This window comes from Sturnira hondurensis, unplaced genomic scaffold (assembly GCF_014824575.4).
Source record: "Sturnira hondurensis isolate 20B ecotype Veracruz unplaced genomic scaffold, ASM1482457v3 Scaffold0024152, whole genome shotgun sequence".
Taxonomy (NCBI): domain Eukaryota; kingdom Metazoa; phylum Chordata; class Mammalia; order Chiroptera; family Phyllostomidae; genus Sturnira; species Sturnira hondurensis.
Genome location: NW_028096783.1, coordinates 5,985,894 through 6,003,029, shown reverse-complemented (window position 1 = coordinate 6,003,029; position 17,136 = coordinate 5,985,894). Strand labels below are relative to the sequence as shown.

At 38.8% G+C, this 17,136-nt stretch overlaps 1 protein-coding gene across 4 annotated transcripts in view; it reads right to left on the bottom strand.

The window, feature by feature from the left end:
• ARHGAP32 (Rho GTPase activating protein 32) overlaps positions 1-17,136 on the bottom strand; it is a 274,955-nt gene that overhangs the window by 49,603 nt on the left and 208,216 nt on the right. Inside the window, exon 1 of one of the 4 annotated variants that reach the window (XM_037038282.1) lies at positions 14,831-15,455. The exons of the other annotated variants lie outside the window; for them this stretch is intronic. The gene's annotated coding sequence lies outside the window, so the exon portion shown is untranslated. Of the gene's footprint in view, positions 1-14,830; positions 15,456-17,136 lie in introns of those variants that run through there. 4 annotated transcript variants of the gene reach the window in all.

Here is a 17,136-nt window from a genome sequence, read left to right as displayed (position 1 = left end):
AGTTTATAGAGTAAAAAATGTTATAGTTTGCTAAGGTAAAATATTATTGAATAAAAATGTCTTTTTATAAACAGAAATACAAACTGAGCTACGTGTACAGTGTTTAGTGAAGTCTACATAGTGTACAGCAATGTGCCAGGTCTTCACACTCACTCGCCCACGGCAACGTGCAGTCCTGCAAGCCCATTCATCGTAACTGCGCTCTACAGGTGTGCCATTTTTATCTTGTATACCATGTTTCTACTGAACCTCCTCTATGTTTAGATACAGAAACACCACTGTACAACTGTCTACAGTATTCAGTGCAGTGAAATGCTGCTTGCAGCCTAGGAGCCATAGGCTCTACCACACTGCTCAGATGTGTAGTGCACTATACCACCTCAGTCTGTGTCAACGCACTCTGTAATGTTTGCACAACAGTGAAATTGCTGAATGATGCTTTTCTCAGAAGTATAGCCATCACCTTTAACAGGAAGCTAAACAACAAAACAAACAAGCAAGCAAAATATAACCAAAGACATTGAAATACAGAACAGGGACAGCAACCAGAGGGGAGAGGGGAGGGAATTTCAGGGGAAATAGGGGAGGGATTCAGAGGAACAAATATAAAGGATACATGGACAATAACAAAGAAAGGTGGAAATGGGAGGGGGGAGCACAGGGGGGTGGGATGGGATGGGAGTAATAGACAGAAAATTGTACTTGAAAAATCATTAAATAAATTTCTAAAAAAAAAAAAAAAGAAGTATACTCATCGTTAAATGGTACGTTTTCCCTCAGCTCTAGCCACTAAAAAGGCTTTGAAACAATTACATTCCAGTTGCAATGAACACTTTTGGTTTCAGATCTGGATTTCTAAATATTCCCCACTGAAATCAACCAGGACTCCTAAGAGTAACACCTTTTTGCAAGTTGACAGGAGGAAATCCACCAGGTGAGCCTGGAACACTTTGTGACAGAAGGCAAGGGAAACCCCCACACCCATTAGGAGCCATGCCAACAGGATTAAGCTGAGCACACACAGGGCAGCTTTAGGCCATCATAAGAATGATCATCGCACAGAGTGACTATAACCTATTGTGAACCATCAAATAAATAAAGAAATGTAAGTCCATAACAATACTCCTGAGAAGGAAGGAAGGAAGGGAGCGACAGTTTTCAGTGCAAATGGACGTAGACCATTTAAATAACGGCATGAGTAGATTTCCATAGTGAACAGGATCCTCACTAATAGAGAGAAAATGCTATTCTTTCACATCAGTTGGCAATACCCTATCTGGAATTATTGATCAGAACTAATTACGCATTAACCAGGAAATATGCGCATTTAATGGTCGCTGTAAGGATGCAGATTTATAACTGCGCTCCTCCAACTGACCTCTCACTCTCTCGTGCAGCCCACCGGCCGGAGGGCAGCCTGTGATGAGCGGGCCTTCCCGGGACCCAGGCAGCTCCGGCTGTGCATGTGGTGTGCCAAATCTGGCTCAAGGACAAGGCCATCCTTTCCTGTTAGAGTAAAGGTTGTTCATCTGTCCTAAATAATGGCACAAGACTCAAGGAAGGGCTCTAATATGACACAAAATTAAGACCACTGGAAAGTGTCATTAGCACCTCTGCCCTCACTTGGCCCCTGAGAGTTCTGGGAAACTGCTTGTATCTGTAAAAGCTGGCCTCTGTTCTGTGTGGCCAACTTGCTTCTGTGACCTTTCCAAAACCATTACTAAATAAATTGGGCTCTTTAGAGCTAAACTTGTAATGAGAATTTGGTGGGTGTGGTGTCTCCTTAACAACCTATATCCTAATCTGAGACAATGTTATAACTAATATGCTTAATGGTGACTAGAATACAATCTTAACATGATTATTGTCTTCAAAGAAACATAAAGCTGCATCGTACACACTTTATGTTGCTCTTATTTAGTATAAGTGGCATTCTAACCCACTGTGGTAGAGCTGTGGTCAAAAGCTCTGGCATCCATATTTAAATAACCAATTATCTGTCAAGACAGACAGATTTCACTGCATTGGAAATGTAAACTAATATAAATTTAAATATAAACTGATATAAGCATACACTAATTTATACTAATATAAATATTAAATTTAGTTATACTCAAACACAGTTCCCAATATAAATCTCTTCATATTAATACCTTTACTTTATATTCCCTTTTCATTTCGTAGACAATAAAATGGCCAAAAATAAACTTACATGGTCTCCCACACATTGCCTCGGAGCAAATGAGTAAACTGGTTAGTAAAATCATCTTTCGAGGAAGTCTGAAGTGTTATCAGTACTATCGTACGGCTTCCACTGAAGGAGGTGGAAGGGGTTTGGCTTTAGACAGTTACGTGCTCATGCAAACACTTCAACAGAGGAACAGTGAAATGCAGTGGGAAGGTGAAAGGCCACCAAATATGCTGGATTAGGGAAATGAAAATGATAACAATGACATTTCCACGGATAAAATACATCAAAAATAAAACATAAAACAACAGTTGGACAAAAGCAAATCATACCATTTCATATTCAATTTCCATATTCCAGAGTTAAAATGCAACACGTCACAATGTTAACTTCTTTCACATTATTGAGACAACACAGATTTCCTATCAGCGATCTTTTCAAACCTGAGGCCACCCCGACCAAACCAGTCTTTCCAGCAGTTAAGAGCTTTCACAGTGTGACACACAACCTATCTCCCAGGCAGATCTTTATGACACCAATAACTGGTTTATGGGCAGACATGGAACACATACAGTTCAGTGAGCCACAGTGAACTCTGACACGGAGAAGTGGGGCACTGGGTGTTTTCAATCAGACAAGTATAGTATTTCTCTAGCAAAACCAAAGAATTCTGCCCTGGCCGGGGAGCTCAGTTGGTTAGACCATCGCTGCCATAGGCCAAGGTTGCGGGTTCAGCCCTAGGTTGGTGAACATGTAAGATGCAACCAATGAATGCATGAATAAGTGGAACAACAAACTGATATATCTCTCTTTCTCTCTCTCAAATCAATATTTAAAAAAGAAGAATTTTCACTTGCTCATAATAGTTCATCTAGAGTTCTCTAAATTAGGTCTCAGAAATCTCCAAGACTGGTTTGAGAAAAGTCTGGGTTTGAATTAATTTCTCAGGCGTGTAAAGGAAGATGATTTGCACGAGATAATGGCCTCAGCTTATGCATCGCGTTCTAAGATTGGTATTAAACTCAGAGCCAAGCAGACAAAAAGAGAGGGCAGAGATAGGAGGCATACTACTTGAGGACATGGTACTGATTAAATCTAAGATGTAATAAAACGTGAGTGTAATGTGTAGCATGTCCAATGGATTCTCACAATTGTACCCAAATCCTTCTTTTGCTCAAAGTTTTCAAGCACAGATTAAATGACTATTTGGTAGAAATTTAACAGCAGAAAGATAGGCCACTGAACTACATGAAATGTAAGGGTCTCTTATTCTAAGTCTCTGTTGTATACTTTGAACTACTTTGAGCATCATGGCAGGGTGAAAGGACCTCTTTGTATCCATCTCCCCTTCAATCTACAATGAGTGGGGCATTTATAACACAGCAGAGGTTTCCCCAGCTCAGCGAGAAGATGCCTGAAGGATGCACACAGTGGTACACCTGAAGGCAGGTGTGCTGGCACATGTAGCGAAGGCAGAATGGTAAAGAGACACACCCTGCAACCCTGACTCCCCAGACTCCTCAGCTGAACCCCCAGCCCCAGCCAAAATGGCAGCGGCAGAGGAGGCCCTGCAATACAGCCCAGCTGACAGAGGGGCAAAGAGGCAGGAGCAGCCTCAGCACCCAGGAATCTGGCTCTCCCCCAGCTGTGGCAGTGCTCACACCACGGGAGACCCCCAGTGAAGGCATATCCCCACTCTCCTGGCCACACCACTGCAATGTCAGCAGCCACAGGAAACCAGGTAGCAGCAGGTGGCAGAGAGCAGGATGACCTTGCAAACTTGACTCTCTTCTCAACTGCCACATACCTACAACACAGTGGCTGTGTCCTGAGACCCAGGTGACCCAGACACAGCAGGGGCACCAGTCCCCCAGGCCAAGACTCCTAAGACCACAGTGTTTCCCACCCCCACTCTGCCCACCCCCCAAGACACAGACAGAGGCAGGGCACAGAGACCCCAGAGGCACACCTAATGCTCACGTAAGAGGGAACCAAAACTTGTACTGGTTATCAAATTGCTGAACAATTAATATCAGAATGGTACCTAATAAGAAAGGTGCTCACTACTGCCAGTGAGCTGGAAGAGGAACAATACATCAAGGATCATGGATAACCAAGGTAATGCAGTATAAAAAACAACAGTTCTCCAGAAACCAAACTCAAAGTCAGGAAGGACTGTGATCTACAATGATAAAGAATTTAAAATTGCAGTCATGAAGAAACTCAGTAAGATACTAGAAAACTTAGGCAGATCAATCAGTTCAGGAATAAAATTTAATTTGCAGAAAGATGACTTTATCAGAGAAGCTGAAAATCTAGAAAAGACCCTGCATCAGAAGAACAAAAACCCTGGATCAGAAGAACTCCATAATGAGATGAAGAATGCATCAGAGAGCGCTGGAAACAGAGCAGGTCAGATGGAGGAGAGAATTAGCGAGCTCAAAGATAAACACCTAGAGATGATTCCAGTGGAAGAGGAGAACTAAGATATTTTTTAAATTGAACTCTATGAAAACTATCTGACTACAAGGATAAGGGTGTCCCAGAAGAAGAGATGAAGAATGAGACAGAAAGCCTATCAAATAAGAACTTCCCACACCTGGGGCAGAAACTGGACATTAAGTACAAAAACCTAACAAAACACCTCAATGTAAAAAGACCTTCTCCAGGACATATATATTAAAATTGACCAAAGTCAATAATAAAGAAGAAATTCTCAAAGCAGGAACAGGGCGGGCGGTGGGAGTGGGTTGGGGAGGGGAGGATAACCTGAAAGGAAACCCCATCAGGCCAACATCACATTTTCCAGCAGAAACGCTGTAAGCCAAGAAACAGTGGAATAATACATTCAAAATACTGAGAGATAAAAATCACTGACAACACTATACTTTATATATTAAGAGGAAATAAAGGCTCTCCCAGACAAGCCGAAGCCAAGGGAATTTACCAACACAAGGCCTGCATTCCAAGGAGGGCCAAAGGAGCTCTTCTGCCGGGAACGAAAAGACAGAAGCACACAAAACTCTGAGTAAAGTGACAAACGTAAGCAGAAAATTGCAATTGTTTCAGAATAGGGGGTTGAACACTTAGTTATAACTAAGGTTATAAAGGCTAAAAGAGAAAAAAAAGCCTCACAAATAACTATAGTTACTTTGATTTGGTAACAGACACAACATAAAAAGGAATAATTTGTGACAATAAAAACATAAAGGGGAGAAGGAAAAGATGGAACTCATATAGGAGGAAATGAAGATAAGATGCTATCATAAGAAAATGGACTAGCAGCCCTGGCTGGTGTAACTCAGTGGATTGAGCGCGGGCCTGCGAACCAGACGATCTTGGTTCGATTCCCAGTCAGGGCACATGCTTGGGTTGCAGGCCAGTTTCCGGCAGGGGCCAGTTCCCTGCAGGGGATGCACAAGAAGCAACCATACATTGATGTTTCTTTCCTCTCTCCTTCCCTCCCCCTCTAAAAAGATAAATAAATAAAATAAAAAAAAAGAAAATGGACTAGGAGACATTTTATATAAACCTCATGGTAACCACACAACAAAATTCCGAAGCTGAGAAACACACAGAAAAGGAAATAAAGAAATATTTTATGTCAAATGAATATGAAAAATTTTGAATTTTAATACAAAATTCCATGAACTTGCTTTTGTTTAAGGCATAACAATGTACCAAGAAATATGGAGAAAAAAATTTTCTCTGAGCTTTGTCTAGTTAATTTTTTCCTTACCTTGTTATATAACAAGGACTAATGTAAAAAATTCTGCTATTTGTCGTGGCCGGGTGGCTCAGTTGGTTGGAGCAACCTCTGTACATCAAAAGGTTGTGGGTTCAATTCTTGGTCAGGGCACCCACCTAGGTTCCAGATTTGATCCCCAGTTGGGACATGTAAAGGAGGCAACCAATTGATGTTTCTCACATTGATGATGTTTTGTGTTTTTTTCTCCTCTCTCCCTCAAATCAGTGTTCACTGGGAAGTGCCCTAGGGTAAAGATTTAAAAAAAAGTTCTTCTCTTTAAAAGAATATCTAGAAACTGAATTTAGAAAAAAAATGGATGAGACAAAAAATCCTATTATATTACGCTTAGTTTTAACCTGGATACTATTGCTACGGCCATTGGCCCATAGCTTGGTAGCTTAATATGACTTTATAGTCTTCAGAGACTGTTTTCAGGACCCACTAATTGAAAAATCCAACCAGAAGAAATAGGCCTGGATCACAATTACCCTGGGTAATCAAGACCTAAGAAGAAACTAATAGAAATATTAAAGCCAAAGTAAAAATACTTTATAAAAATTACTCAATTCTTTGCTTATACAGAAAAGTTTGAGGATAATATAACAAATATCCATGTACCAATCTAGTTTTTTTCACATCTGAACATTGAACCATATTCCTCAAACTTATGTTCCTTTTTTTAAAATTAAAAAAAATATAAAGTGCTACAGATGGAGCTGAACTCTTTCTTGTGTACTTCCCTCAATCCTATTCTTACAGAGAGAACCCATATCCTGAATTTTGTACAATTTCCATGCATGTTTTTATACTCTAACTCATGTGTATAAAGCCATAAACAATATTTACTATCTACCTGTTTTTAAAATTTTCAAAAGTGAATGAAATCATGCTATATCAAACCTTCAAAATTATGAGTTCTGAGAATATATAATTGTGGCTCAGCATATTCATTTTTAACTACATCAGAGTATTCCCTCACACGTATATATACCGTTCTCTTGTTGACTGCCATTCCAAGTTTTTATTATTAAACTCAGTAAGGCATTAAAAATTTTCAGTGTCTCCCTGAGCACAAGTGAGAGAGCTTCTCTGGCACTTACATTTAGGAGTAGGATTGTTGGCTTGTGGAGTATTTTATTTTCAACCTTATTTCAGTTTTGCAAATACATTCTCTAAAATGATTTACCAGTATGCATTCCCACAGAATGTATTTTTGGGCCACCACTCTCCATTTCTTGTCTTGTTGAGTTCTATTGGTGTCCTCACTTTGACCATGGGATCGCTATGAAACTCTATTCCTCTTCAAGATGCGCTTCTGTGCTTGCTGACAGATCAGACACCATTTCCTCTGCCTACTGTCCATTCAGTTTTCCTCTTCAGAGGAGTAACTGCTCACACCCTTTGCCCATTTTACTATTTGGTTGTCTTTCCCCTAATGATAGGCAAAAATTCTTTAATCTGGAAATAAATCCTTTGTCAATTATACACATCATAAACATCTTTTTCATGTTTGTAGCTTATCTTTTACTGAATAAAACTCTGCATGTCAAAAACTACAGGTTTCCATGATTTAAGATACTTTTCCTTACCCAAAGGTCCTCTATTTCTTCTATACCCTTTTTTCTAAAAAAATTTCAGTTCTTTAGATTTTAAGTTGACTTTTAACAACTTTTTAATGTATGTGGGGTGTGGCAGACACACAATCGTATGACTTCTATCCTTACGTGTAACCAATTGTTTTCCTCGCCTGTTACTGAATTATTCTCTCTCTACTAATTTGTAAGATTGATTCTTACGTGAAAAACACATATAATAAGTAATGGAATTCTACCTGCCTATCTCTCCATGAATGCATCACTTTCTTAATGTCTAAGACTTTGTAAGTTTAAATATCGAGAAAGATAGGTCCCTCCCCTACTCTTATTCTTCAAAATTACCTTTATATTTTTAGCCCTTTGCTCTTTCATGTGACTTTTAGAACCACCCATCAAATTATAAAAGGGGAAAAAACCTCCTGGGAATCTGCTGGAGGCTGCACTGGAGGGCAGTCCCTCCAAGAGAACAGGCCTCTCTGTGATCGCGCGCTTTCCCACCCATGGACACAGTGTTCTCTCTCCACTCATTCAAGATTCTTTATGCCCTTCGGTAAATATTTCTAATCTTTTCCCATCCAGATCTTGCATACTTTTGTTAGAGATATTCTCAGGAACTTAAGGATTTTTATCATCTTTATAAGTGGCACAATTTCCCAAATTATATTTTCTAACAGTTTATTACTCAGTGCACAGAAGGCAATGAGCACGGTGTTTCAGACTGTGCCTGAGGCCGTGCCTGAGGCTTCTAGCTGTACAGTGATGAACACAGTTCCGGACTCTCAGCCCTTATCTCATCTCTGAAAAAAGTTAAAAAACAGTAACTACCTTGTAGGGTTGTTGGGAGGATTAAATAAGTGTATAAAGCGCTTAGTGACAGAGAGAAAAAAGCTTAGTAAATGCTAAGTGCTTTTACTGGCATTGTGTTATTTATCTGTTATTCAGCAACCCCGCTTAATTCCGTTACTACTTCTACTAATTTGACCGTAGATTCTTCTGGGTTTGTAGACAACCATCTGCAAAGACTACAGATTTGCTTCTTCCTTTCCATCCCTTTTATTTCTTTTTGTCTAATTTCACTAATCCACCAATAAAGGATTATGTGCTTCCTGACTTTAAATAGACTGCTTCTTATGTCTCACTGCTGAGAATAAAATCTCCTTGAGGTTTCGGGGTAGAAATCTTAACATATTAAAGAAATTCCCTATCTAATTTCTAAGATATTTATGAACGAGTGTTGAACTTGTTATCAGATGATTTCTCTGCATCTAATAAGATGACCGTTTCTTTTGTCCTGTTCAGTTTTTAAGTTTTCAATGTGGCAAACTACATTTATACATGCAATAAAAAATCTTGCTTTTCTACTGATGTGCATGAGTCCCCTTTCTACCTACCTCCCCCGTGTCCTTTGCAGGGGTGTAAGTGCGTGTAGAAGCCTGGGGAAGGCCAGGAGCATGTGGAAACACTAAAACGTTAAGCCATGGCAAAACTGCCTCTTAGAAACTGTAAAAACATAGAAATACTGTAAACATATTAGAAGTGACTTCTAGTAAAGAAAAGACAATCATAAAAAAATCTATAGGGTACAGTGAAGACAAAGAGTTCTAAAAAGAGAAAGCTGCAAGGGTTGCTGATGCCTTAAATAGCAGCAAAGAAGTATGGCATAGATTTATATTTACAGTCTTAAGTATGTAGTTAAAGTGAATAGTTAGTATTTTTAAATTTATTAAGAAGAACATTGGTTAGAGATACAGAAATTACATTCACACACACTGTCATGCCCCCTGAAAGAGTGGGTGGCCCCTGACAAGCGCAGCCCAGGGACTGCAGGGCCAGCACCCAGGCTGGACAGCCACGCCGTCTCTCTTCCTCAGTCGACAGCGTGGAGTGTATCAGATCGGTGTGAATGGGCTCAGAAAGTAATCTATGACCCACTGCAGTAACAACTCTATAAACCTTTGAAAGACAATCGCTAGACAGCAGAGCAAGATTCTTACGTGCGACTCAAGTATTAAACAACTGAGCTCAAAGTGCCTTTTCCAGTGACTAAAATAGAACATCTTGTAACCTTCCCTTCTTCATAACATAACAAAGCTTTAAGACAAAGCTTTGAGCGTGATTAAAGATAATAAAGGAAGTTCCTTTAAGCTGGTAGCTGAAAATACAACTGAATAATTTTGATACTGTGTTCTCTTCGTTTTAGGAAAAACACCATCCAAATCAGAGAAAAGGAATTTCTTATGAGCCACACCCAGAGTAAGGACAGGTGCAAGAAAGTCCGTCACTGGGCCTATTTTTATCTCTGTGAATCTTCTGGTCAACCTTCTGTTAGCTCTGCCCTCTCCCTCCTACAAAGGCAAGAGGAAGAAAAAAGAAAAGCTAAGCCCTAAACCAGGTAGCCAAAAAAAATTGAAAGGAAACCCAGAAACTACAGTAATATCATAACAATAATTATAGTTTAGCTAACATTTACTGAGTGCTTATTATGTTCTAGTGCTTCACACGGGTTTGCTAATTTAAACTCAGTTTGCGTGAGCATCACACAATTCAAAATATAAACGAGGATCTGTTCACCAGAATGTAGTCCATAATAGTCTGTCTTAAGAACAGGTATATTAAATAAAATCTAATTAACCTCCCATTACATTCAGTGTGATGACTTCTAAATGTAATAAGGGTTATCAGATTAATGACACTTTATACCTTTCCTCTCTTCTCTAATTACCAAGCTCTAAATCAGGATGACTTAATACATGTATTTCAAATCCTTTTCATGAGTGTATCTGGTACTATCCTGCAATATCTGAAAACATAGTTTTTATATGTGGTAAAAATATTCAATAAACATAAAATGTTAGCAATTCTATTTGGAGATTTAGAAATACATCCTGGAACCAACGGTCTAATAATTAAAAGCTTTTATGCCTTTCCAATAATAAAACAGCGAGTCTTATGAAAGTTATCCACCCAGTCCTGCCTAGCGTTGGCTGGGCGTGAGCCAGTGAGAACGTGCAGACAGGGTCTTCTTCCTGACTCTGCCAACAACTTGTAAGATTTTAGAGAAGGTAATTAACCAGTTTCAATCACAGTAACTTAACCAAGTAATTTATGAATTCTAGACTTCAGTGGAAATATCTGAGAAATCATGAAAAATCATGAGAAAGGATAAAGCACAGGAAGCTCTAAAATCTGGAGAAAAATGTCTTCACTTTAGGAAGATTTTTCTGGAGGAAGAAAAAAAAAGAACAGCATTTAAAACTTCATTGGCAAGAAGTGCCAAAAAATAAATTAAGTTTTCTAATTCACCTTGGAAAGGGCTGGTATAAAATTTTAAGATAGAAAGATCATTCTTAAATATTACTGTTTTATGTATAGTATATTAGGCTTAGCACCTTTAAAATTAAATTAAATTATTATTCCCTAAGAAAGCTTAGTCAGGAGTACTTTTACAACTAATTCATATAACATGCGTTTAACTATTTCCAGGACATAAGGCATAATGGTACTACCTTTCATTGTTAAGCCACTCACAGTTGTCGATCATGCCCCATAAGACTCTACTGTTTGTTTCCCTGATTTATTTGCTAGGAAGGCCTTGTTGAACAGTATGATGGTCACCTGTAATACTGGGGTTTTTTTTAGAAAATGCCATATGCTTTTATACAGCTTAATTTTTAAACTAGGTTTAAGAATATACTCTAGCAAGAGAAAAAGATGTAAATAGTACCTACAGATGGCGAACCTGTGAAAACTTATATTCTACCAAGGTGATAATCAAAATGCAAAGTGTTCACTGTCTCTCTAGAAACTGCTGAGTTTATTTCTAATTTTTAAAGCAAGAATACAGCTGCTTCAGCCTTGGATTTCATCTCTTCTCACCACCTCACAATGTCCAAGAAGATCTTTAGGTAAATTTGAGTATTAAATCTTAATACACTGTAGAATATATGTGGAAGAGAGTATATAACCATTTTTATCAATATATCATAAACAATTTTGAAAGAGAAAAAACACAATTCTCTGATGCATGTAACAGCTGCAAGAGGCTCTCAGAAAAAATATCTGGCATCAGCTCAGGGATGAGGTTCCGGAATGTGGACGACCGTAACAGTCTGCTGTCTGTGCATTCCAACCTCAGAGGAAGGGAACCAGGTATCTGAGAAATGTCATGTACGTGCAATGCTAAACTAAAAATAACACTGGCAATAATGGCTCTGGGTGGAAAAGTTACAAAGCTCCCAACAGTTACATAAGTCCAATCGGTTTCCATTTACTTATGAGAGAGAAGAGGAGGCATTTCAAAGGCCTTCCTAACCAGAATGCAAATGGGCGACATCAGGAAGCTACAAAATAAATGTGTAGTAAACTTTAAAGAAGACCCTTTGGGAAAGCAAGGACAAGAACAATTCACTTGGGAAAAGAGAAGCAGAAGGCAAGCAACAAAATTGTTTCTTCAGAACATCCAGCACAACTCTCATGTGTCGTGACATGCCTGTGGTTAGCTAAAATATTTGGGTATTTGAGTAAAATGTATCTGACCCTCTTACTTAAGAATGAAACCAATGAAACCAAAGCATCATCGTGCTCCTGCTCTTTCTAGAGCACACAAAGGTACACATTACAAAGGGCATGATACATTAGATCTTAAGAATCACAGTTCCCTTGGGAAAATCGTCATCAGGCTAAGATAAAACACTCCTATTATTTACATTACATATTTACTTTTCCAGGAGCTATAAATTTCAGTCATAAATATCAAAGAAGGCTCAAATTTATTTTGCATGATTTTAGGGAGATATAAGTAAGCTCTACATTTATCTTACTAAAATCAATACAATTTTTATTTTTAAATTTAAATCAAAAATTTAAATAATAAGTGATTGGTTTTGTTCCTTAACTTTGTAGGGAAAAAAAAGAAAATTAACTTGGTGACTTTACCACCTCGCTTATATAAGACTCTGACTAATTGCATTGCTAAATACAGAACAAAAAGATTTGCATTTTAGCAGTGGCGAGTAGGAGGAAACATGATGTGGATATAAATTCCTGACACTAGAGGATTCTAATGCGCTGGGATGGTTGGCTAGAAGATAGAGGCTGGGAATGCATCTCTGCTAGGATTTTAAAATAACCTGGGTTCTTATTTTTCGATGAACTAATACTGTTTCATAGAGGTTTAAAAACTAGCACTATTGCAGGAAGAAACTTATGCATATCTTTTCTCTTACAAAAATTAAAATACAGTAACTATGCATTCTTAGGAATTCAGTTACATGGAAAGTAAGAGGACTACCAAAAGGACTACATGGATTCCCAGATATCTGAAAATTTGGATCCTCAATCTTAACAGTGTGAAAACTCACCCTGAAATTTTCTACAAACTTAAAATGTAATCACATCACTTTGGTGTCATATAATTTTTCCACTTTATTAAGCTATGGAGTTCAGTGTAGAACCACTGATAGAATCAAAGCTGTTTTTTGCTAGGTTCTATGGGTTGGGTTCCCCCCCTCTCTCGGGCTAGAGGGGAATGTTGTGACATTTAGAGAGCACCGACTGATGAGGAAGACTCCATCAAGAGCAAACTAACATCGCAGAATTTTGCCCGTCAAGACCTGACCTTTAGCATGGGGAACAAGAGCATGGGCTTCTGAGACGGGCAGACCTGAGGGTTTGAATCCACTTTCTAATCACTTCCAACCTGCAAGGTCTTAATAAGCAAAGCCTCAATTCCCTCACATACACAATGAGAATGACAATAATAATACAGGATTACTCTATGCTTCAATGAAATTATATATACGCCAAGAACTAATTTAGTGTCCACTAACAGGGGTTATTTTTACTACTGTAATTTTTCTTTACCTTTGCTCTGAAAACTTTTAGAATCCTCCACAGTACAGAGGTACCCAGAACCTGAGTCACCTTTCCAGACCAGGTTCAAGCGAATCTGGCTGTACCTCCTGAATTGGGGGCTGAGATCACTCAGGAAGGGTGTATAGAACCCTTTCTACTCCTTCCTCCTGCAGTTGTCGTAAATGTAAACTTCACCTAAGAACCTCAGGTTTCTGCTCTCTTCTACTGAATACCAGATAAAGTATAACTACGTAATACTTCTCAAGAGATAAATTTGGTCTCAAACCATTAACAGAAGAGCTGTATACAGGTGCTTTTTTTTAAAGTTGACAATTTTTAAAAAGGTCTAAAAGTAGAAATTCCCCCATTTATGGTTTTTAAAGTTAAAATATTGGTATCATTTTAACTGCAGAATAAACATTCCTGGGGGATGGGGAATGTTCAAATTCTTGACAGAGCTGACCTGTGATTCAGAGGCAATTCTGCTGACCACGTCATCTGAGTGAAAAGGTCTAAAGGAACACCATATAAATATGGACCCTGATGNAAGAACCTCAGGTTTCTGCTCTCTTCTACTGAATACCAGATAAAGTATAACTACATAATACTTCTCAAGAGATAAATTTGGTCTCAAACCATTAACAGAAGAGCTGTATACAGGTGCTTTTTTTAAAAGTTGACAATTTTAAAAAAGGTCTAAAAGTAGAAATTCCCCCATTTATGGTTTTTAAAGTTAAAATATTGGTATCATTTTAACTGCAGAATAAACATTCCTGGGGGATGGGGAATGTTCAAATTCTTGACAGAGCTGACCTGTGATTCAGAGGCAATTCTGCTGACCACGTCATCTGAGTGAAAAGGTCTAAAGGAACACCATATAAATATGGACCCTGATGGTGAAAAAAAATCTCTGTGAGAAGAAAAGGAGTAAATACAAATATCTTATGGACAGAGATGGTTCTCCTTACAATGAGGAAAACACACATACACTACTTGAAGAGAAAAGGGCAGGAGGGTACTTCCTTAAGCGAATGTAAACAGCCTCTTTAAACAGTCTACCAAGTTCTTTTTAGTAAATCAGTGCTGCCTATGAAATACTAACCCACGAGGAAAAATTATGATACGATGTATACTGGTGGCTTATGAAACAAAGGTAGGTTCTTTTAATCATGAAAACTTATGTGCATTAACCTAAGGTCTTGAAAACATTAAGAACTAAGCTGATTTCAAATGGAGAAATGAGTAATACTTGACTAGGAAAGAGATACACTGCCCAACACATATGCAGTACAATCCACTTCAAAAAATGACCATTTCTCTACAAACATGAACCATTCACTTAAAAGCAAACAAGAACACATGTGCCCAAACAGAAAAATACTCTCAGTGAAACATTCTGAATGTTACTGAGGCGAACACTGGCGTAATTGATTGAGATATCCTTACCTCTTGTGGTGGCTCAGGTGTTAGGATCAATACTGAGGATTATTCCAAATGACTGCACTTAGCAGCTGATTCCTCCACGTAGGACAGCTCTGCACGTACAGAGGGAGTCGCGATCGCCCCGGCTCAGACCTTCCCAGACACAGGATACCTCTGAGTCAAACCTCCACTGCGCTTTTAGTCTCCCACCGCTTTTTCAGGCCCCCATCGGCAGCTTTCTTGACTTGCTTTTGGTTTGGAATCCAGCCTAGCAGGCTGGTGGGCGGGGAAGAGCAATCGCCTTGAGAAGCTGAATCTTCCCTTTTCCGCTCCTCCGGCTCCGCAGCTCCCCGGCAACACCCCAGCCCAAACTCACACTTGCGGAACAGGCTGCCCCGGTGTGGCTCCACCCATCAGCCTCACACAGGTGAAAACTTCCTGCTCAGAGGGCTCCAGGAAATTGCTATTTAACTATGTCTTTGTTCTTTTTAAAAATACTGTTCAGCCGCTTGTATTTGCTATCTTGATGGGAGACACTGTCTCCAATAATAGTGATTTGGGCACTTAAGGCCCAAATAAGTAAGGGAAGGATCGATACATCGCGCAGGAAGTACTACCAGCAAAAATCCGAATCATCAAACTAGCAGTGAGAGACTACGAACATACTCTTTAATATCCCTGCTGATAATAAGCTGTAGTCGTTGTTCTTACATGTAAAAAGTTATCAATTTATACTGCCTCCATCTGAAAAATCCTGAGATGGCAATTTCTTAACTATTCATTAAAAAAATAAAGTTTTTTTCAGAATTGAAAATCTAGAATTAAAAAAAATTTCCAGAGAATAGCCTCCTCCTTATGTAATGACCAAATGTTAAAACTGTAACTTCACACCTGTAAAAATACTGAAGCGACTCAATATTTATAATAAATTGCAGTACTGTACTGTGTTAACTCTATTAGAATTATTTGAAGAAATAAATGAACTGAAAGAGTTTAACATATTTTCTGTTCCAAATGACTTCTTACTAATAACCAATGTAAATCCACATTGAGAAACTTGTTGCTAACAAAGAAGTAATGTTACACTGTGTCAGATACGAGGCTACATACTTCACAAACAGTCTTTAATAAAACCCTGAGAAGTTGACTGTAGTATTAGTCCCATCTCAGAGAGGGGAAACCAAGGCAGCGGGTTTAAGCAGTCACACAGGTAGGTGTTGTCACATTCAAGATATGCGGGGGTATTTATTATGTACCTGGCCAAAATCTTCTGTTCCTGATCAAATTTATTCTTTCTTTCCTCCTCAAACAGAGCTCTGAATACAAAATTGTTCATAAGCTGGAAGCCACAATAAGAAAAACAAGGAACTGATGTGATTTTAAAATATGAAAGACCACAGAAAACTTCTAGTATATGACAAGAACAAAATGTTAATCTTTACCAATGAAAAAGTTGTGCATTTATAGATTTTACTGAGTAGGAAATGAGGCTCTTAAAGTTTATTCATAATGGAGAACTCAAAGGTACCCTCTGTGGTTAAAATTTCAATTAAACTACCCTCCTCCACCCTTTCCTTGGTCAGCACTAGAGACAGCAGGGGACAGAGAAGAGGAAAGCAGAAAGGGGAGACAAGACAGAAAGGAGAAGGGGCAGGGGAAATCCATGCTGTGGAAAGGCCATTTTGGGAACACTCGGTACAACGTATAATCCCCTCATATTACCTAACGTATCAACACAGCTAGGAACAAATAAATTCAACAGTGGTTTGCCTGAGTGCAGGACAGTTACTTCATAACAATAGCTCACACCTGGAACCCAAAAGGCTGCACTCTATGCACAAAGAAATGCATGGTAAGAAAAGTGAGTGCGTGCAAAAGCTGGGGAAATTGGAGTAAGCTAAGGTCTGTAATCTAGTTGAACAGTAGTTAACAATGTTAACTTTCTGGTTTGGATAACGTACTATAGAGTTACGTAAGACATCACAACTGGGAGAAGTAGAGTTTTTTGAGCATATGGGACCTCTGTGCTGTTTTTGCAACTTCTTCTGAGACCACAATTAATTCAAAATCAAAAGCTAAATAATACGGCTGACTGAAAAGCATTATGCTTTGTCTCCTAATGGCTGCTTATGGCATAGAAGTCATGTGCTATTTTTTGCTCATATTTATCAAAATGTGTGGAGGTTGCCCTGTGAAGGACTGTGTGTATCTGCGTGGAAGATGGGGTTGGGGCAAGAGAATTCACTGGAAAGGCAATGAAAAGACACTGCTATTATTCTATTAAAAAAAAAACCCGCCTGAATTATGCAAACCCTTCACAGTAAGGCTGT